Source organism: Rhinoderma darwinii, chromosome 4, assembly GCF_050947455.1.
Source record: "Rhinoderma darwinii isolate aRhiDar2 chromosome 4, aRhiDar2.hap1, whole genome shotgun sequence".
NCBI lineage: Eukaryota > Metazoa > Chordata > Amphibia > Anura > Rhinodermatidae > Rhinoderma > Rhinoderma darwinii.
Window position 1 is genome coordinate 104,612,495 of NC_134690.1, and position 23,659 is coordinate 104,636,153.

The 23,659-nt window shown below is 40.5% G+C and overlaps 1 protein-coding gene across 1 annotated transcript in view; it reads right to left on the reverse strand.

The window, feature by feature from the left end:
* Positions 1-22,521, reverse strand: part of AGTR1 (angiotensin II receptor type 1) — an 80,136-nt gene extending 57,615 nt beyond the window's left edge. The window contains exons 1-2 of the mRNA XM_075863990.1: positions 22,415-22,521; positions 22,287-22,319 (exon numbers count right to left, since the gene is read on the reverse strand). The gene's annotated coding sequence lies outside the window, so the exon portion shown is untranslated. The remainder of the gene's footprint in view (positions 1-22,286; positions 22,320-22,414) is intronic.
* Positions 22,522-23,659: the final 1,138 nt, after the last annotated feature.

The window sequence follows — 23,659 nt, forward strand, 5'->3', positions numbered from 1 at the left end:
GTTATGTGGGAACCAAAAATTATTAGCAGTGTACTCACTGCAGTATGTGACTACACTCGCTAATATACATTCCAGTCCCCCGTCACACAGATTCTGAGATTTTCAAAGATTTTTATAGTGTTGCCGAGTGCCCGGACTTCTAGTTGCACAGACTTCTTGAATGACGATACGACTCGTCATCATGTGACTGATCATGCTGTACTTTATGTACAAGCAGGGGCAGTAGTACAGCGAGTACATGGAGTACAGCAGGATAGGTCACATGACGAGGAGTCGTAACGTCAGCAAAGAAGACTGTACAACTAGACTTCTGGTCCCCCGGCAGCATAATAAAAAATCTATGAAAATTTCAGAATCAACGCATTGGGGGACCGGAATGTATATTAATGAGCGTACTCATACTGCAGTGAGTTCACCGCTAATCATTTTTGGTCTCCACATAACCCCTTTAATACTCATACTTTGGAACAAGCACACATAGATCAGATGTTTGGGTGTTCATATACTTGTAGCCATACAGGGTATCTTTATAAGTGACTTTTATTTTAGGTGGGAATAATCTGCTAATTTCATGAATTCATTTATATATAGATTTTTTTTATAACATGTAGCTATCCATTACTACAAAATAATAGCTGATCTGATACATTGTATTCCTCTCCTAGGATCATAATCAACCAAGGAAATGTATTCAATAGTAATAATAATAATAATATATAATTGGTAATTGTTATAAATTAACGTATCTCTTACAATAACTAGAATGACCACTTGCAGCACATGCAAAAGACAAAGTCCCATCTGTATGAGGTTGACTTGTCATGTTAGGTGGGCTCACAAAATTTGACCAAGGGGTGCACTAAGAACCTCACATTTCTAAGTATGGTAAATATAGTAGTAATGAAATGTAAAATAATTTATATATTCAATGTTTCCATATATCTTTAGAGTGCTGCTGTGTCTTTATGTTTATTTTCTATTGAGCTTGCAGCACATGGTCTTCAGTCTTCGTACATTATTGTATTTTAAGGCTGGTGAAACTGGATTCAACCAGAATTTCTGACTGGATGCAACTGGAGAGCAATAAAATTTTTATTTTAAGCTTGAATGTAGTAGAAGGGATGCAAAATACACAACATTTTATGAAAATAGGAAACACATGTAATTCTTCTTTGTGGGGAGAACATTCCAATGAAAAATGGCATGAGATGCTCTCAAGGGTGATATCTTTCTTCTTTTTTTTTTCAAAATAGTTTTTATTGGGTTTTAAAGAAGAGTATAAAACAGTACATCATAAACATTATATAAAAGAGACAACAAATTTGGAATGGAGCATTTCTCACTAAGCTTAATAATCTACATTTGTCAAAAAGACTTCAGGGTACATCACCTCTATACAAGAAGAAACAATATAATCAGATAACACACTGAACATTGTTGGAGTATAAAATATCGATAGCAATAGCGCAAGGAAGTGTATACATTTACATAGGTAGCAATAAATAACCTAAAAAAAAAAAAGGCGAAAATACGAACAACTTTCAGAGATACACAAACAAATTGATAAGGATCCATTATGAACAGAAGTAATAGTATAAATGTATAAATGGCCTGACACACCGATGCTCCTACAATCCATGATGACAACAAATAAACACACTCTTCCTCAGCTCCAGCAACCCAGGTCTTGTGAAAGACTCGTTTTAAGAAATTCCGGGTCCCATGAGGCCCATCGTTTCAGAATTTTCCCACGTGCTGAAGTATAGGCAGCATATTGTGACTCCATCCTGTATGCAATATCAACAGAAGCCCAAATTTCCTCAAGGGAAGGGGCTGAGGAGCTTTTCCAAGATCTAGCAATTGCGCTTCTAGCAGCTAAAATTATGTGCGAACCTACAGTTTGGGCATAGACTTCACATAAAGAAAACCCAATGCGAAATCTGGCGACATGGAAATATTTGTTGACAGGACACTATTGGGGGAGTCAAAAACGGTGGACCAGAACGGCTGCAGGACAGGGCATTGCCACCAAGCATGTAAGTATGTACCTCGAGTGCCACATCCTCTCCAACATAAATCTGAGTAGGCAGGATTAACCCTTGAAATCCAGGCTGGAGTTAAATGCCATCTGAGCAGTAATGTATGTGATAATTCCCAATAGTGAACACCTTTTGAAATGTATTTGGTCCAATTAAATGCCGTTAACCAATCCTCCTCACCATATACCCTCCCCAAGTCCTCCTCCCAATCCAGAACATATTTAGACTTAATATGCTTATCACAATCGGTGAGAGCACCATAGAAGCAAGAGATGCCTTTCATCTTGGGTCTTTCTGAAGAATAATACAGAAGTGCTACGCTAGGGAAACGTGCATTTGAAATGTCAATCTGTGAAACTGCATGTCTCACCTGTAAATATTTAAGGAAGTCATCTCTAGGTAACTGAAATGTACAAGAGAGTGAGTCAAAGGAACGCAAGATGTTATGTGTTTATAAATCCCCTATCTTTGTAACACCTAAGGCTACCCAATTAGATATATCAATGGATGGAATAATAGAGTTAAGGTAAACCAAGGGCAGACGATGGCGGGTCACCGAATCAGAGTCAGAGCTGTTAGCGACATATTTACCACAGGCTAGAGTCATAGCTTTAATACTCAAAATCCAAGGAGGAGGATGTAGAGGGTCCGACACCCCTGCTGTTTTCAATAAAGATACAGCTTTACAGCCCATGCAATTATTCTCAATCTGCACCCAAGCCTTATGTGGATAATCAGTCCACCAATATTTAATCTGATCAAGGAGAGAGGCTAAATAATATGCCTTCAGATCAGGAACCCCCATTCCGCATAGTTTCCAGTGCTTAACCATCACCCGATATTGAGCACCCGAACAGATGAAAGATGATACAATCCTCTGTAATGATTTAAAAAATGTAGTTGGGAGTGGTATGGCTATTGTGCGAAAACACTGCTATTTTGCCAGCCCATGATAACTGTACCTTAGCGTACGAACTTAATTGTTTAGGTACCGATTGCAGCAGTGGCCTAAAATTTCCATTGTAAAGAGTTGAACTAGGGGAAGTTAATTTGATACCCAAATATTTAATGGATTTAGAATTCCATTGGAAAGGGAATTCCTGCGCCAGTGCTAAATGAGAGCGAAGGGAGATGCCCAAGTTTAAAATCTGAGACTTTTTATCATTAACTTTAAAATAAGATAAAGTACCAAAACTACAAAGTACGACTTGTGCTGCTAGTAAAGATGTGCGTGGGTTAGATAGAGTCAGGACAACATCATCGGCATATAATCTAATTTTGTGTTCTGTGTTACCAATTACCAGACCTTGAATATTATTTTCTGCCCTAATGGCTTCTGATAAATAACCAGAGGAGAATACTCTTCCGGACGGGTAGGAGTATAAAGCCATTATGGCTGCGTTGACTCACCCAAGAAACCCACATTTTTGAAGGACTGCGCCTAGCTATCCCCAATGAACTCTATCAAAAGCCTTCTCCTCATCCAAAGCCAGGAGCAGAGAAGGTGTTCTCTGCACATTGAATGAGATCCAGGATTCTACGTTTTCCGTCAGGAGCCTGTCTATTCACTACAAACACTACTTGGTCAGAGTGGATAATTGTCGGGAGAACATGGAGGAGCCTAGTTGCCACCACCTTGGCATACAATTTTACGTCTGTATTCAACAGAGAAATCGGGCGGAAATTTGCCGGTGTATCTGGCTCTTTGCCAGGTTTAGGAAGTATGGCTTTCAGAACTTCCTCCATGGTAAACGGAGAGGACAGGTTCTCTAGCTGGGTATGGTAAATCCCTTGGAGGTGTAAATTATCTAAAAATTGTTTAATAGCAGGGAAAGAGGGTTGTTGGGTATGAATATCATCTTTGAGATTATATAATCTAATATAATACCCCCTAATTTGAGCCACAATTTCCTCCGGGTGAATTATTTTTTCCCCAAACTAGATTTAATGAAGGCGATCAGCTGCCTAGCTTGTCTAGATTTCAGCTGTTTGGCAAAAAAATTTGCCTGGTTTGTTAGAGTGTGCGTAAAAATTAAATTTCTATTTGTGCAGCATGTGCTCATGAGCGTTTTGTAAGACTAGTCGGAGGTCATCGCGTAGGGTCTGAAGTTCCCTAGAAATAGTAAAAGAAGGAGACCGTTTATTTAATTTTTCTAGGTCTGCAAGTTTGAAAATAAGTCGAGAAGATTCAAGATTGCGTGTTTTTTTAATATGGGCAGCAGCTTGCAGGAACAACCCTCTCATGTAGGCTTTATGTGCGCCACACACCGAGAAAATATTCGGCGTGAAGTGCAAATTAAAGTCTAAATAGTCTTGAAGACTAGTTGCAAAATTTGATCTATGTCCGGAGTAGGTAAGGATTGAATCATTTAATCAACCATAAAAAGTAGAGGACCCCTGCATTAAATCTGATATATACACAGAGATAGGTACGTGATTGGACCACGAAATCAGGACAATCTTGGCGTTAGAGGTTTTATATAGGTCATGCCTTCCCACTAAAAACATATCTATTCTAGCGTAAGAAGAATGCCTAGTAGAGAAAAATGTGTATTCCCTCTCTGAACCATGTAAACACCTCCAAACATCCAGATATCCCTCCCTAATTGTCAAACCATGAATGGATAAGGAGCGTCTGGTGGCAACTGAAGAGTCAAGATCATGAAACATAACATCATTGAAATCCCCACCAATTAGGACAAGGCCCTCCGCTACCTTCTTAATCTTGACGAACATCTTGGCTACAAATTCATTTTGTTGTGAGTTCGGAGCGTAGATATTAACAAGAGTAAACTTAACATAGTTAAGTTCACAAATAATGATAAGATATCTTCCCTGTTAATCTGGAATGGAGCGCACCAAAGTGAATGCGACATTAGAATTGATAGCGATTAAAGCACCCCTTTTTTTTTTTACTAGCCATGGAAGCTAAGTACACATGTGGAAATTTAGGACATCTAGGGTTCTTCTCACTATGAAAGTGGGTCTCAGCAAACAAAACATCACATTTCAATTATAATGCCTCTTTCCACATAAGGTGTCGTTTATAGGGACTGTTGAGACCTCTCACATTAATAGAAGATACTATGACCGGCATCTAAGAACGTTTAAGAATTGCCCACTTCGTAATCAATGTATAAGGAAACATAAGCTTACCCACAATCTGCAGGATATAACAAAGATCGAGATATAGAGAACGGCATACCTGGTAAGGTCAATGGATCTAAAAAAAACAAGAGTGAGGAACACAAAAAAGAATATACAGCAATAAAGGTGAACAAAATAAAAAAAGAAAGTCAAAAAGAACAAGACTGGAGTCACCCAGTTCAGCCAGTGAACTGGGTTTTAGTCTTTTGTCGGGGCAAGCTTCGAGCTCAATAGACAGTCAGCCCATCTTTAAGTGTGGCTTCCACAACCACGGATCAGCAAATTAGTTCACTTAAGCACCCTATGAGTGGTTTCCTCATTTTCCGGCAGTCTTCCATTCATCATGGACTATCCTAGGAGCAACAGGAGCAGTGATGGGACGAGAGCTTTATAAAGCAATATTCCATTTATGTAAGAATGATAAACTGTCTTCCACCGAGTTCACCGTATGTAACGCCTCGTCGATTAATGATCAACTTTATTGGAAATCCCCACTTGTAAGCGATAGCAATAGTTTGTAGAGCCTTCGTCACAGGAGAAAACGAGTGACGGGCTTGCAAGGTGGCAGCTGAAAGGTCAGGAAACAGCAGAATAGAGGCATATGGATCAGGCAATGAGGCCATGCTGCACGCTGCCTGCAACAAGCGGTTTTTGATATTATGAAAATGCACTCTCGCTAACACATCTCGAGGGGCATTTTCTGGTGCAGACTTAGCTTTAGGAACACGATGAGCACGGTCTATGACAAAATCAGCAGTAGTAGCCATGGGGGGAAGGACTTTAAACAGATTTTGCAGGAACACAGTTACATCCGAATGTTGAACATCCTCAGGAATTTCCTGGAAATTGATGTTATTCCTACGTGATCTGTCCTCTAGGTCTGTGACCTTATCTTTAAGCCATTTTATGTCAACCTCAGCAGCGTTATGGGCATCAACAAGCTCATTGTGAGCGATGGAGAAGTCACCCATTTTGTTTTCTAGGTGTGAGGTGTGGTTGCCTAAATCATCTACATCCATTTGTAGCTCATATATTAATTTCCCCATGTCAGAACAAAGTTTTTTTTTGTAGAGACAGTAGCATGCCTTTCAGAGCCACTTCAGTGACTGGATTCTCAGTAGTGGAAAGCGTGTTCTGGTCCCATTCAGAGACAGGCAATGACTCATTTACATTAGTGCCGTTCCCTGAGCCGGCTGTGAGCGTGCTTCTTTTACGAGCGGGGCCCTTGGATGAAGGGGAGACATGTGGCGACGAAGAGGGACCTCTTTTGCTAGTGTCCTTACCTCCCTTTGCATCCTGTGAGCCATCATCGCGGGTAGGTGATGAGCGGCACGAGGAATGGGCTTCATCCCTGTTAGGGTCGGCAGATGCCGTAGGAGAGCTGTATCCGGTGCCATTTTGAGAAAACAGGGTCGCGGAGTAATAATCAGTCAGGCGGCGTGGCCTGGACTTACTGCCATTCCTCCTCACCATGGCTCCTCATCCGAAGATTCAAGAAGCCGAGGTAAGTTTTTGAGAGGTGTTCCAGGTAGTGGAATGATGCAGTGAGCCGCTGAAGAAGGGCTAATGACGGAGTTCACTTACTCTGCGGCCATTTAGTAGCGTGGCCAAGCTCCACCCCCAGGGTGATATCTTTTTCTAATTCCTTAAGGAGGCATAAACATTTATTGTATCTCTAACTTTCTGGAAATGGGGTATATAGAAATGTAAAGCAATACCCCAGGGAGAACAGATTTCCAAACATGAATGGGAAAGCCACATTTATTCCAGATGCTTTCTCATTCATCTCACAACACCCCCTGGTTCAAAAACACACTACAGATATGGTTATGTTATGCATGCCTTTATATTTCTAGTTTTGTCCTGGAATGTCCTCTGAAAACACTGCGAACAAGGAAAAGGGGCTGTATCCTCAGTGGATTCCGTTCACTATAGTGAAAACATAGGTTAGAAATAATTTATATAATCAGTGATAGAACTACACATGTAGCAGGCATGGTGGATGCCATGGCGTCTACCATAAAAGAAAGCCCAAGGTAAGGGTGGGCTGTGCTGAATTCACTGTATGGAGCTTAAAGTGGTTGTCCAGTTTGAAAAACCTATTGTCTCATACCCTATTAGGGAATTCTGAGGAATTCTGTTCAGGATCCTTATCTCTTGACCAGAGTGGAGAGTGGTAACAATGCACATCTCTCGATTTGGACTACCTGTCCTCTATTACACAGATAACTCATTGATTCGAATGAGCCATGTGTAATACCTAAATAATAGGGGCAATGTAGCAATACAAGGCGGCCATTTCAAATGTAATACCTGTCTATGTAATGCATGGATGGCCTGGAAAAGGATATACGATCAAGAGCTGTCATCATGAGACAACCCTTATAACACACAGAGACACTATTTTGTTAGAAAAACCTTATCAAACAAAACCCCATACGCCATCTCCCATGAATCCTATTAGTGTAACATGGGGAATGGGATATTGGTAATAAAGGGGGTTTTACACTGGACAATTATCGGGCAGACGGGCGTTCACAGAACGCTCATTGCTGATAATTGCCCTGTGTAAACAGGGGAATGATCAGCAGATGAACAAGCAAATGCTCAATCATCTGCTGGTCGTATCGTTTTAAAAAAGTGAGATACGTTGTCGGCAGCACATCTCCCCATAGCTCCGTGTGACAGGAGCAAACGAGCGCCGATCAACGATGTCTTGTTGATCAGCGCTCGCTGCACCTGCCGCTTATCGGCCGGTGTAAAAGGGCCTTAACTGCAGTCATATCTAATTTTTCGTTTTATTGTACCAATTTATCTAAAATTAAAAGTATACGCTAACAACAAAATAAAAGATAGGGTCCGTACATCCAATTTTTACAGTGATCCATTGCTGCTAAGCAAAAATATAAAAAAAATAGTACACATTTTGATCAAACCATATAATCTAACTTGTCACTTCACGGTGACCTCTTTAAAAACATGACTGTACTTTTAGCAGACTTACATACATACATATCAGAAGTTTGGATTGGTGGGGTTCCTGGTTCTGAGAATTCCCACCGTCCCTGAAACGAAGGTGCAGAAGCGCTCAGTTGAGCATTATACATCTTTAGCTGTGATTGGCGCTCCTCATTAGGCTGAAGACAGCTCATATAGAGCATCTATGTGAGCTGTATTCAGGCTGACAAGGAGAGCTGATCCCTGCCACAGATGCATAGCGCTCGGCTGTGCGCTTTTGCACCTTCGATTTAGCAGCGGTAAGGATCTCAGCACCAGGACCCCCACCAATCAAAACTTCTGCAGACGTTTAGCTAGGTACCCCTGCACCCGGAGAAAAGATTCAGATTGGCACCCCCCAACTTATTTTTCGGACATCTCCTTCCCTCTCGCCATGTTTGCTTTCTCTACCAATCAATGAGGTGTCATTTTTTTTCACAATATTCTTAATGTAACTCGAGCATAAAAACATTTCTACATTTTACAAATGATATAGTTATATAAGGTAGTTAACATAAAAATAAATTAAGAAAATAAATTAAAGTAGCCACACACAGCCCCTGTAGATAGCGCCACACACAGCCCCCTCTTGTATATAATTCCACACAGCCCCCTGTAGATAGCTCTACACACAGCCCCCCCTTATAGATAGCTCCACACGGCCCCCCTTGTAGATAGCTCCACACAACCCCGCTTGTAGATAGTGCCACACAGCCCCCATTGTATATAGCGCAACACAGCCCCCTTGTATATAGCGCCACACAGCCCACCGTGTAAAAAGCATCACACAGCCCCCCTTGTAGATAGCTCCACACAGCCCCCCTTGTAAATAGCGCCACACAGCCCTCCTTTTAGATAGCGCCACACAGCCCCCTTTTATATAGTGCCACACAGTCCCCCTTGTATATAGCGCCACACAGCCCCCTTGTATATAGCACCACACAGCCCTTTTGAATATAGCGCCATCCAGCCCCCTTGTATATAGCGCCACACAGCCCCCTTGTAAATAGCACTACACAGCCCCCTTCCATATAGCACCACACAGCCCCCTTGTATATAGCGCCACACAGCCCCTTGTATATAGCGCCACACAGCCCCCTTGTATATAGCTCTACACAGTCCCCTGCCATATAGCACCACACAGCCCCCTTGTATATAGCGCCACACAGCCCCTTGTATATAGTGCCACACAGCCCCCTTGTATATAGCACTACACAGCCCCCTTCCATATAGCACCACACAGCCCCCTTGTATATAGCGCCACACTGCCCCCACTTTTAAATAGCGCCACACTGCCCCCCTTGTAAACAGCGCCACACAGCCCCCTTGTAAATAGCACCACACAGCCCCCCTTGTAAATAGTGCCACACACAGCCCGCTGCCCCCTTGTAGATAGCGGCACACTTCCTCCTTGTAAAAAGCGCCACACTCCCCCCTTGTAGATAGTGTGACAAACAACCCGCTGCCCCCTTGTAAATAGCGCCACACTCACCCCCTTTTAAATAGCACCACACTTGACCCCTTTTACTTACCACCACTCAGTAAACAGTGCGGAGAGCAGTAGCCTACTTCTGCCACTCTCCGCTCTGCCTGACGTGACTCACCGGAGGAGCTGAAAAGGTCATGCGGCACAGGCAGCGGCGGAGTTCCTTCTGACTAGGGTCGGTGACAGCCTGGGAGTGGACCAGTCCAGTCACCTGACCTGAATCATCTGACCTCATGTTACTGACGTGAGATCAGGTGACAAGTCAGGTGACTGGACTGGTCGACTCCCGGGCCGTCACAGCGCAGTCAGAATGCCGCCGCATAAACTCCTGGCTCTTCCTAATGCTGATGAGCTGCTCTGCGGCGCCCCCCTTCCCTACCACCTAGATGCGCCTGGGGCACATGCCCCGCCTGCCCCCCCTAGCTACACCCCTGATTTCTGATATGTCTGCAAGACATATCAAAAAATTTCTAAAATTGAAGTCACTCTTTAAGTGGGTCTCTACTTTATTATGCGCAGTATTGCATGGCAACCAAGGCTGCCCGAACAAGTCTCAGGGAGTAACCCAGCAGCCCAATGGTACCCCTGCAGCCAGACTAAACCTTAAATGAAAGATGAAGCAACTTTGCAATAGGTCTTGATTAAAAATGTCCTACTGTTATGTTTTCACAGCTTTTATGCAGACTTATGTGTCTCCATGGTCACAGATAGCAAACTATATACTTTGATCCTGCAGTCATACTTCCTTTTATGTTATAGGGAGTATGTGTGCAAAATCAGACTACACAGATGTTTGTAGTCTGTTACCATGGAGATGCAAAGGTCTGCATAAGAGTTGTAGAAAGAAAACGATAGTAGTATAATATTGATTACCCAGCGCTCAATTACAGAATGGAAACTGAAACGCAAACAAAAGTCTATAAAGGTTTATAAAGTCTGAAGGCCTGCTAACATAAGAAAAAAAAAAAATAGTAAAAACCTCAAGGATTAAAATAAAGAGGTTAGGTTGTTTGTCACGTCCAGCGATACCGTGTTGTCACATGTGACTGCTGTAGCCTGGGAATGGCTGCAGCAGTTACATGTCGACACATGACATTGCCGGAGTGCAGGTGTACAGAAAGCAGGGGGCAGGAAGTATTGCCATGGGAGCGCCAGATGAGGTAAGTATAGTGTTTTTTTATTTAAAAATTTCAGCAAAGTTTTTTTTATTTAAAGCTTATAAGGAATTGCAGATTTTGCTGTGGAAGCAACTCTACAATAATGGGATTTGCTTGCGTATTTCTTTCTCCCCATTGAATTCAATACGGAAAATCTGCAACAAATCCCTGTACTTTCCGCAGCAAAAGTTGACATGCTGTAGATTTAAAAATGCACATCACGGGTCACTTCCTTCAGCGTGTGTATGAGATTTGTTTAAATCTCATACAATTTTGTTCTACTGTATTGAGCTGTATAATTGTCATCCGCAAGTCTGGACAGATAATCTGCAGCAAATCCTCCACTTGTGAACGTAGCCATGGTGTGTTTGTTTTGATTCTGCTTGGTTATTTGTAAAGTTGCTCAATTTTTTATTTTAGATGCATTTGAGCAATACAAGTTTAACTTTAATATTAGGAAGACAAATATTTTAGCTTTTTTGAACCAGACTATTGCCTAATGCACTTGAAAAGCAGGTCAAAAGAATATTAGACTTTTCCTGCTCAAATATCACCAGCAAATAAGGTTAAGTTAACACCTGGTAGATTTGTTTCAGATATTTCTGTGACTGCTCTATTTGGGGTTTGCAGAAACAACCCAATTCAAATGTATGGAATAGATTTTCAGTTGCAAAAATTTCTGTAAGAAATTTGCTAAATGACAGTGGAAGTGGACGTTAATTAACATTGCATTTACACTGTACCAGAATTATAACTGCCATAAAGACATATCACACCACTGATTTAGGGCCGAGGAAGTAAGGGGCCTGGTGCTGCGCCACACTTCCCTCATGTGCTGATACTCAGTTTTAAAATCGGCATTTCGGCTTGTCGCCAAACTACAGAGCTGCAGGGACTGTCTAGTAATGTGGCTCCTGAAGGTTTTGTCATCAGGGTGCTGTAGTGAGAGAAGGACTATCTAATTATAACTACCGCCGGTTGAGTCCCCTCACTAACCAGAGTTTAGGGATTGGTTAAAGTTGGCTGGTAGCCCACACCCAGAGGAAGGTTCCATTTCGATTTAGGGCTGTCCTGCCTTAATGTATGTCTGCACTTTATATTATGTTATTGTATAATTCCACATAGAAATCGATGACACTGTAACCATATGCTGTCTGGTTCTAAAGCTTCTAATTGGAATGGCATTTTAATGGGATTTTTTTTTAAATTAAATCAATGTTTTTCGAGTTTAAAATCACTTTTTTAACCCCTTACTGCACCAGGACGACACTGTATGTCATGGTACAGGGGTTAAAATATGCAGCAGGCTCACGGTCCGAGCCCGCTCCATACGGTGCGGGTGTCAGCTGTGTATTACAGCTGACACCTCGCACTAACGGCCAGGAACAGAGAGACCTCTGACCTGGCCGTTTAACCACTTAGAAGATGCTGCAGTCAATAGCGACCGAGGCATCTAAGTCGTTAGAAAGAGGAGGGCGGCCCCCTCCAACAGCCTATCGCCCTCCCCCCGCAATGCTATTGCTGACAATGGTAGTCATGGCCGTCTGGAGGTTCAATGAAGGCCCCCAGCCCTGCCTTCTTTCTGCTCCTACCTCTGGTGCCCTACAGGAGCCTGTAAAAATAGCAATACATTGCGATACATTAGTATAAAAAAATGGTACCAATAAAAACTACAGCTCGTCCCACAAACAATAAGCCTCACTCAAATGATGGAAAAATGTAAAAAAGTTATGGCTCTCAGAATATGAAAACATTTTTATTAACAAATAGTTTTTTCTTTGTAAAACTAGTAAAAAGGTGTCAGCGTAAGATACAGCTGCTTTGTATTCAGCATATGAAGAAGCTGTATCCTAAAAAGTAAAAATAATTTTTAATAAAATGTAATTACAAAGTTTAGTAACACACACTAATACACATTTATATATATATATATATATATATATAAATATATATATATATATATATATATATATATATAAACAAAAGAAATCCCACAGCACTCCGAAGGTTCCAAAAAGTATGTGATTTATTCAGTCAACAGCTGGATCTGGATTACCTGCTTGCACCCATTGCCGTGTTGGAATCTGTCGCAGAGTGCTGCTTATTTCTACCTATATATATATATATATATATATATATATATATATATATATATATATATATATAAACACTTTCAAACATTTACATAACCTTTAACCTATTTATGTGGCTCTAACAATAATTAGTAAAATGTAACAATACTCATATTGTACAATAATGGATATGTTATTCCGTACATTAAACTAGACCTAATAACATTAAAGTGATATTTAAATCAATACTAAGAAAATATTTATCGCTTGACTAATAAAAATACAGGGGTAATAATAAATAAGTCCTTAAACCGTATATTATAAAATGAGTAATGTGTTTCTATGCTCCGAGTATAGTCACATACACCAGATCACAGGATAATTGCCACTCAAAATGTATCTTTCATTAGAGTGAAAATCAAACTTTCGCTAATCGCTTCCGTAAATACATTATGGGGCCAGAGCTTGCTATTACTCGCCATTATCTATTTGCTGTTTTATGTCTCATGGTACAGCTCTCAGGTCCTGACACTGTTAAGGTAGAATGGCGGATTCATGTTTCTATTATGGTATTTAATTGGTTTTGTGGATGTATAATATTTATGTTTAATACAATTACATGAACATGCTGTGTGGCACTGATAGCCATCATATAAGTTGCATTACATTTTTCCCATGTCGGCAATTTGTTTTCTTTTCTCGGTAAAGTTTGAGCGTTCTTGCAAGAGAACTCCTAGTGGGATGTTATTATTTGTGTTTTGGGTCCCTAATTCTAAAATGTGCAGTTCATTATTTTGGAAACTAAGGCTATGTTCACACTGAGTTTTTTTGCAGTCGGAAATTCTGCCTCAAAATTACGTTTAGAAGTTTGAGGCAGATTTTCCTCTCCCTGCACGCCGATTTTCACTGCGTTTTTCGTCCACGGCCATTGAGCACCGTGGGCATAAAACACCGCAAAATACGCTTTCTCTGCCTCCCATTGATGTCAATGGGAGGTCAGAGGCTTAAACGCCCGAAGATAGGGCATGTCCCTTCTTTCTCCCGCGAGTCGGTTTTTCCACTCACGGGAAAAAGACGCCTCCGCCTCCCATTGAAACCTATTTAGCCTTGAAAAAAGACGACTAAGGGGGGACATGATTAACTTATATAAATATATTAATGGCACACACAAAAAATATGGTGAAATCCTGTTCCTTGTAAAACCCCCTCAAAAAACAAGGGGGCACTCCCTCCGTCTGGAGAAAAAAAGGTTCAAGCTGCAGAGGCGACAAGGCTTCTTTACTGTAAGAACTGTGAATCTATGGAATAGCCTACCGCAGGAGCTGGTCACAGCAGGGACAGTAGATGCTTTAAAAAAGGGTTAGATCATTTCCTAGAACAAAAAAGTATTAGCTCCTATGTGTAGAAATTTTTCCTTCCCTTTTCCCGTCCCTTGGTTGAACTTGATGGACATGTGTCTTTTTTCAGCCGTACTAACTATGTAACTATGTAACTATCTAATGGGAGGCATTTTCGGGCCGTTTTTGCCGAGTTTTGCGGCATGGTTTCCACGTCAAAAAACTCGTCAAAAAACTCAGTGTGAACCTAGCCTAAGGCTTTTGTTTATCCTGAACAGTGCCAGAAGACGACAGAATTACCTTTGAGCTCTGCTTGATATCACACTATCCGTAGAACTCAAGATCATGTGCTACAGAACAACTTCAGCAAAATAAGTAATGTAAGTTGCTACATTGTGGTAAAGAACTTGTGAAACATTTTTAAACTTTTTATGATATATTAAAAGTCTTAGGAAGTTTTAGAGCTAGCCAAAGTTTTCCTAGCAGATGTCATTTGCACTTGTTCACTGCCAAAACTGAAATGTTAACACCATGTTTGGACATCATTTAATGTACAATACATTAACCATGGTGTTTGCGCTATGCAGTGTAAAATACAATTACTTTGATGGGGGACGCTTAATTTCACTGTTTTTATTGTTTTGTTTTTTCTAAAAAAATATGTGTAAAGACAAATGCTACAGTGAACTTGGCCATGTCAACTTACTATATCCTCTCATTCTTCCTTTCTGATCTGTGCATGTAAATATTTACTTGCTCTGCAGCTTCTGTAGCTCCTGTAGACTTTGATGTAGATAAGTGAGTCATGCACATTCACAGCCACCTCTTTTTCAACCTCTTGCTGGATGCCTTGGCGCCATCGGAGCAGTACAGATGGTACTGTAGTCAGGAGCCCATATGTCCAAGTAAGGCCTTGTTCACACTTTCCTTCAGGAATTTTGAGGCAGATTTTGAACTGCCTGCACATATTTTTCCATGTTTTTTTGCAGCGTTTTTTGTCTGTGTCCATTGAAGCTGATGCAAGGACCGCATGAAAAAAAACGCAGCAAAAAACGATCAGAAACGAGCGCCGCAGGTTTTTCTGCCTCCCATTCATTTCAATGGGAGGTCACAGGCGAATTAAATAAAGTAAGTAAATCGAGTTAATCAAATTACACTACTTTCAGGGTTTACTGTTAAGGAAGCCGAGAGAAAAAATTGTTGCAAAATATTTGTATAAACATCAGATACATTCTGAAGTCTTCATCTGACTTCTGACGCATTTGTGCAGTAGTGCATTTGTCAATTATTATTCATTGTGTTATTTTAAGTGCCTTTGCAAGGTAACTTTGTGGTAATGCCATGATTTCACAGCGACTTTCGGATGTAATCTCATCATTGAGGCCTAACCTTAGCATCCACTGAGAATATACACTTTAAGAACAAATATGCTATAAAATATTGCATAAAATGTGCCAAATAAGTTGGCAAGATGTCAATACAGCATCCAGAGTACTCTCTACTTATTGTATTCTAGAAGACTAGTCAACAGACCAAAGGTAATTCTGGAATTCCTGATTTTCTCAAAAATATTTAACAAATTGTGCTGCGCTTAGTTCATTTCTGTTGATAAAACATTTTCGCCAGGAATAAATAATTAATATCCTGTTTTCCTGTGACTTATCTTGATTAGAATATATTTTGGAATGTGAATTATCGGGTCATTTATTTTATTTTGTTTATTACCACAGACAGAAATATTTCAAATTAAATAAACAATGTGTTCTCTGTATCATCATGTAGGAAACATTCTCAAGCAGTCACTTCATAAAAGCTCTGTGTAATCTACATCCAGACGGGAGCCGGACAGAAACCTTTTAAACTATTGTATTCACTGTGCAACTTGGGGTTTAATTTCAACATTTTATCTTGTCCATGACATAAAAATGTCACTCGTATTATATGTGGACATGTGTATGTGAATTGATTCTCTGGTTTCCGCTTTCACACATATTTGCAGGCAGGCATGTTAAAATCAGCATTCCACGCTCTAATTTGTTATACACCCACTCGTCATTAATATAGAAGCTCAGTTTATTTTGGAATACTTCCATCTTTCACAAACTCTTTATGAAAAAAGAGGCTAATGCTTGACCAGACCTAGAAATAATGGGCTACTGTACAGAATAATCAATGAAATATATAATATTTGATTATTGATCAATCACAAGAAAATGTTGTCATTATGTGGATATTACTCATTATAATATGCTTATTCAAGTATATAATATTTTATAAAGTAATGTTCTCCCTAATGGGTTAATAATAGAAATTAATGTTGGGATTTGGAGATTAATTGAAGGCTGATTTTGTATTTTAATAACAGATGCAACAAAGTGACCACATGTAGTTGGAAAAGAACCCAGGGAATCCCTCAACAGTCTTTTCCCTTTCCTTCCTTTAAAATTTTATATTAAAAATGAATAAACGTTTACCAATATTTCACCATTACTGCACCACTGAGTAGTGACGGCCTTCTTCCTCACATGGGTGATGGGAGCGGAAGTGCTGGTGTTATGTTTTAGGGCTGGAGCCATCACTAGGCAAATCTGTGCAGATGCCAAGAACAAGGATCTAGGGGAGATCATGACAATCTGCATAAACATAATCTATACTTTTCTTTATTTTATTTTTTTCCTCATATAAATCTTTATTTCAATTTCCTTTTACAGGAAAAAATACATATTATTTTATGAACCTTTCACCAACTGCCGACTGCCAGAGGGGGGGGGGGGAGAAGCTTTTCAAGATGAGGGTTGGCTAGACAAGGCACCTTCTGTGACTTTTACCCAAGAGCAGGGGCGTAGCTAGGGGGGGGCAAGCGGGGCATGTGCCCTGGGCGCAGTTCAGAGGGGGGCGCCAGCGCCCCCTCCTCCTGCACTATAATTGTACCTGTGTCGCAAGGACACAGGTACAATTAGAAGCAATGAATGACCGGGCACGTTCTGTGCCCGGCCATTCAGCGCCTTTCCACGAATGAAGCGACTGGTACCTTTGACGCTTCCGTCGATGAAAGGCGCTGACTGACTGACAGGGAAGTCATCCTGCCCAGCCAATCAGCGCCTTTCATAGACGCTGTGTTCAACCTCCTGGAGACCTGCGCAGGTCTCCATGGCTGCCGGACGGCGTGGGAGTGGGAATAAGGTGAGTTTGAATATTTTTTTTTATTTTTTTTTAATTGTAATAGAAGTGTGTGGCTGTATCTGCGGGGGGGACTTTGTCTACACGGGGGACTTTATCTATGGGGGGTGTCTATCTACAGGGGGGCTATATCTACAGGGCTGGGCTATATACAGGGGGACTATATCTACAGGGCTGGGCTATATACAGGGGGACTATATCTACAGGGCTGGGCTATATACAGGGGGATTATATCTGCTGGGCTATATACAGGGGGACTATATCTACAGGGGGACTATATCTACAGGGGGGCTATATACAGGGGGACTATATCTACAGGGGGCGGCTATATACTGGGGTGGGCTATCTATAGAGCACCATATACAGGGGTGGGCTATATAGTATATAGCCCCCTGTAGATATAGCCCACCCCTGTATATGGTGCTCCATAGATAGCCCCCCCTGTAGATATAGTCGCCCTGTATATAGCCCAGCACTGTAGATATAGCCCAGCCCTGTAGATATATTCCCCCTGTAGATATATTCCCCCTGTAGATATATTCCCCCTGTATATAGCCCACCCCTGTAGATATAGCCCCCCTGTGTATAGCCCACCCCTGTATATATAGCCCGCCTGTGTGTATCCCAGCCCTGTAGATATAGCCCAGCCCTGTAGATATAGCCCCCCTGTGTGTATCCCAGCCCTGTAGATATAGCCCAGCCCTGTAGATATAGCCCAGCCCTGTAGATATAACCCAGCCCTGTAGATATAGCCCAGCCCTGTAGATATAGCCCAGCCCTGTAGATATAGCCCAGCCCTGTAGATATAACCCAGCCCTGTAGATATAGCCCAGCCCTATAGATATAGCCCAGCCCTGTAGATATAGCCCAGCCCTGTAGATATAGCCCAGCCCTGTAGATATAGCCCAGCCCTGTAGATATGGTCCCCCTGTAGATAGCCCACCCCTGTATATAGTCCCCCTGTAGATATAGCCCACCCCTGTATATAGACCCCCTGTAGATATAGCCCACCCCTGTATATAGTATCCCACAAATAGCTCCCCCCTATAGTGCTCCACAGAAAGCCCACCCTGTATATAGCCCCCTTGTACATATAGTCCACCCCTGTATATAGTGCTCCACAGATAGCCCACCCTTGTATATAGTATATACAGGGGTGGGCTATCTGTGGAGCACTATATACAGGGGTGGACTATCTAGTGGAGCACTATATACAGGAGTGGACTATATGTACAAGGGGGGGGGGGGCTATATACAGGGGTGGACTATATGTGGAGCACTATATACAGGGGTGGGCTATATCTACAGGGGGGCTACATACATGGTTGGGCTATCTGTAGAGCTCTATATACAGGGGTGGGCTATATCTACAGCGGGCTATATACAGGGGTGGGCTATCTGTAGAGCACTATAGGGGGAGTTATTTGTGGGACACTATATACAGGGGTGGTCTATATGGGGGCACTATCTACAGGGGCTCTATGGCAGGCACTATCTACAGGGAGCACAGTGTGTGTGTGGGACACGGTGTATGGTGCTATTATGATTAGAGGTGCAGTGTTTGGCGCTATTATATTTAGGGGCGTAGTGTGTGGTATAATGATAACTTTATATTTATTTATAGGTGCAGAAATGTTGGAAAAGTGAGAAGCCGAAGACATGTGAGCGGCAAACTGCAGAAATGGACCGGGAGAAGTCATCATAGAGGTCTGGACCAAATGGAGAAAAAGAACTAGAATCTGAGACGTCACCGGTGAGTCACTTAATGTAAATGTTCATTCTGCCTCTAATCAGCACTGTAGTCACTGTATGATCTGCAGCGAGATGATGGGTGGTATGATTATGATAGGATTTATTTTTTGTGAAACGGCATCTCCCAGCATATCCTTACCATTGTTCGGGCTATGCTGGGAGCTGTAGTTTTACGCCGTACACACCTATACGGCAGGGGTTGCACTAAATTGAGCTGTATTTGTACTGGGGCTGTATATATGTACCGAGCTTGGTTCTGGTGTTGTATATAGAACCATATTGCTTGTGAAATGTACAAATAATTTTATGCTCGCGTTACATAAAAAGAAATGACACGTCGATTGGTAGAGAAAACAAACACGGCGAGGGGGAAGGAGATGTCGGGAAAGAGGTTGGGGGGGGGGGCGCCAAACTGAATATTTGCCCCGGGTGCTGGAGAACCTAGCTACGCCTCTGCCCAAGAGCCCACATAAACCTGCAGCCGGCCATGTATTTTTTGATCAATAAACGCCAAAAACACTTCAGGTGAATAGAGAGTGGCATTGCTGGTCCCACAGAAGTGCAGAGACTGAACAGTATTTCCGGCTAACTGTAGAGTCTAAAACTTTGTTGGCCCACTGCCTAGCAAACAGAACATGCAAAATGTGATTCACTAGGGATTCCTAAAAAGAAGACTCCCAAATAATTATTCACATCATGGAATGGCATTTTTGGTAATGGAAGAGGTGAATTAACTTTATCTATGACTTATATATGTTTGCATTTTCCTCTTCAGTACAGATATAATCTCCCAAGTTGAGGACAGGTAACGCTGTGCTGTGTGGCTGCTTTTTCATGTGAATCTAGAATCACTGAGTATGTCATCTCCAATGTGTTACAATGTTTATTTAAAGGGAAACTTAACTTAGCAACCGTGTTGTAACAGATGTTTTCTATTTATGTCAAAAGACAAACGAGAAACATTGTAGATGGAGGAATGCTGCACATTTTCTGTTTCAATAGTGACCAGATAATAATCTTTGTATCCAGTTATTTCATTAAGAGAGATAAGAGCATGTACTGTATTGCACATAAAGATGGAAATGTAAAGCAAGATTCAGCCTCAAGTGTCTATTATCTATGCTTGCTGTGCATTGTTATGTGTAAGCAGGCATTTCAGGTTGTGGAGAGGCTGAAGTATTCTTCAATAACATAAAGTCCAGAATATTGTCTGCTCCTATGATCACTACTTAATTTCACATGTCTCCAGTTCTAGGAATCTCCAGAAACATTTACTTACATATTTGTTAATGATTTTAGCAACTCGTCTTATATGCTGCACTTTCATAAACTGTGGACTGAAGATTTAGAGCTCTTTTGGTCATTCATCCAGTAGTATTTAGTAATTAGTGCCTACAGGTCTTGAAGGGGACCTGTCAGCTCTTCTAACATGACTGTTTTAGTGAATACTTGAATTACCCATGAAGTACCCATCTGTGTTATTCTTCTTGGAAATATATGAATAAATTTAGATCTGGGTGCAACCTTTTCCCTGGTCAAAGGGGTGTGTCCCTACACACTCTGACACTGTCCAGTCATTGTGACAGTGTGAGACTGTATTAGGACACACCCCTTTGACAAGGGGAATGGTAATGCAGGGTAGCCCATTTATTCATACATTTTCAGGAGGAATAACAGAGGAACATCACAGAGTCCTAAGAATACTGTAGATCTTCCAGAATTTTATTTTATGGGAAATGCAAGTATTTACAAAAAAACATTAATGGATCCTCTTTAAAAATAAATTAATAAATATTTTACTAAAATAGCCTAATAGCTGAGTAATTGAAATATATCACTATTTAGAGTTCCATTATAGTACTTGTAAACATATCAATATTTCATCCTAAACCTTCGAATACATTGATTTGTAAAATTAAGGTGAAGCAGAGGGGTAAGAATTATTGTAGCACACCTCTCATTGCATTATTTTTCATTGCTGTAAAAGTATTTATCAAGTTATCACTGATGCATATATGACTTTTCATTCAGTGAACACTTCGCATAAAACAGACTTACTATATATATATATATATATATATATATATATATATATATATAATTTGGAGCTTCATCACTAGAATAACTCAAAAAGCTTACAATTGGTCCCATGTGAAACCACAAATTAGATAGGAGGATGAATAAATAGATTTTAGATAGATAGATAGATAGATAGATGATAGATAGATAGATAGATAGATAGATAGATAGATAGATAGATAGATAGATAGATAGATAGTTGGGGAGATACATAGATATTTATTTTAAAATATAGCACTCAGATTGTATAACATACTGGGCATAATTGTCATTTCATTAATTTTATAGAATGCGTATAAGTTTATCACAAGTTTTGTAACATTGCTTAAGAAGAGCAGTACAATGAAAAGTATTAAGGTGGGTGCCAAGCCTCCGGACCCAAATTTGTATGTCAAAAAGAAGAGGCAGCACTCCACATGATATTTAAAAGTGAAAAATTTATTTTAATCACCCATACATGGATGCAACGTTTCAGCCCTCAACATGGGCCTTGAGAAATGCTTGCGAAAGGACCATGTTAGGGGCTGAAACATTGCATCCATGTATGGGTGATTAAAATCAAATTTTCACTTTTAAATATCATGTGGAGTGCTGCCTCTTCTTTTTGACATAGACAGAAGATAGATAGATAGATAGATAGATAGATAGATAGATAGATAGATAGATAGATAGATAGATAGATAGATAGATAGATAGATAGATAGATAGATAGATAGATAGATAGTTGGGGAGATACATAGATATTTATTTTAAAATATCGCACTTAGATTGTATAACATACTGCGCATAATTGCCATTTCATGAATTTTATAGAAAGCATATAAGTGATAATAGTTTTGTAACATTGCATTGTATCAATATAACAAGCAAAACCCACACAAAATACATAAAATGTTGTCAAAACGAATATGTGAAGTTAAAAATTTATGTTAAGCTTAAATTGCCTTAAATATTGTATCAAAACCCAAGGAAGGAACTATGCAAAAATATATAATAGATGTGAAGTGTTAGTGAAGAAGTAGAAGGAAAGAAGCACTTACTTGTTTAACAACTTGAGGATACAAGCACAGAACCTAGAAGAAAAGTCAATCAGTATCTAACTCTTTCATGTCATAAATGTCAAAAATTTCATATTTATATATTGAGGGTGGTCTGGTCTCTCTCTTACCTCTAGTACAGAATCCAGCACTGTGGTATCAGCTTCCAGCTAGAAGTGAGCCCAGGTGACAGAGCAGGAGACCAGCATCTGTGACAGTCAAGGAAGCAGAGTTAGTTTTGTGATCATCCACTCCCAGCTGCACAGCAGTTAGAGCAGATTTCTGCCTTATCCTTTACATCAGAGGCACAGCACGCCTCTGCTGATCTCATCTTACATTGTCTACGACAACACAGGATGGACAAACATTTAAAGACATACAAATAATTTAACCTTCAAAGAAAATACAAGGCACTTGTCAGATTGTGCTTAGAAGCAAGTGTTAATATGCCTAAAGTGTGGGAATTTTTTAAATGAAAATAGATTTTATCATCAAATTGGAAAAGGAGAATTAATTTTGCAATAGACTTTATTGATTTCTTTTTATCTCCATCATGTATCTTCGTGAAGTACATTTGATAACAGCCGGTTCCCCGCCCTACGGCTCTGCCGGCTCAGTATATGTGCGGCACTTACTAGATAATCTCCCTTTTTCTCACTTGTGATTTAGTTGCTTGTAGTTTACAATCATTCTCTTCTTGTAAAAGGGAATATGTCAACATACAATGACTTCCTGGTAAACGTGTGCTTATACACACCAGACAATCTGATAACACAATCTGTAGTGTAAAGCAGGGAAAAATAGATATCAAATATAACATGTTGGCTGCCTGCATCTGTGTTTAATGAAGGCGATTAATATTAAAGCCCCAGAAAACCCCTTTTAGGCACTATTCACACGAGCGTGACCGATTTGCGTCTGCAAAAAACAGGCTGTTTTTCATCCATATGGCTGTCCATGTTGCGTCCGTGTAGTTTCTGTGTGTAATTTTTCTCATCCGTATTTCTTTTTTCCCTTTTCTTTTTTGTTCTTCATTTCTTTAGGAACTGATCCACAAAAATGGATCAGAATAGTGCATGCTGTCAGCTTCTCACATCGCACACGCTCCATTGAAAATAAAAAAAACAGATGTGTGAAAAGCCCCATTGACCTGTATGGGCAAGTTTGCTGTCCGTTGTTAAAACAGACGTCACGCGTACGAGATATACGTTTGTGTCAATAGGGTCTTAAAGGCTTTGTACACCTTTTTAAATAAATCAATATTTTTAGCTACCTCAAACAAACATTTAAATTGACAGCTTCTATGTATCCTGTATACATAGAAGCTGTATCCTGACGTCAAAGCGGATTTTGTCAGGTCAGCTGCACTGACGGCT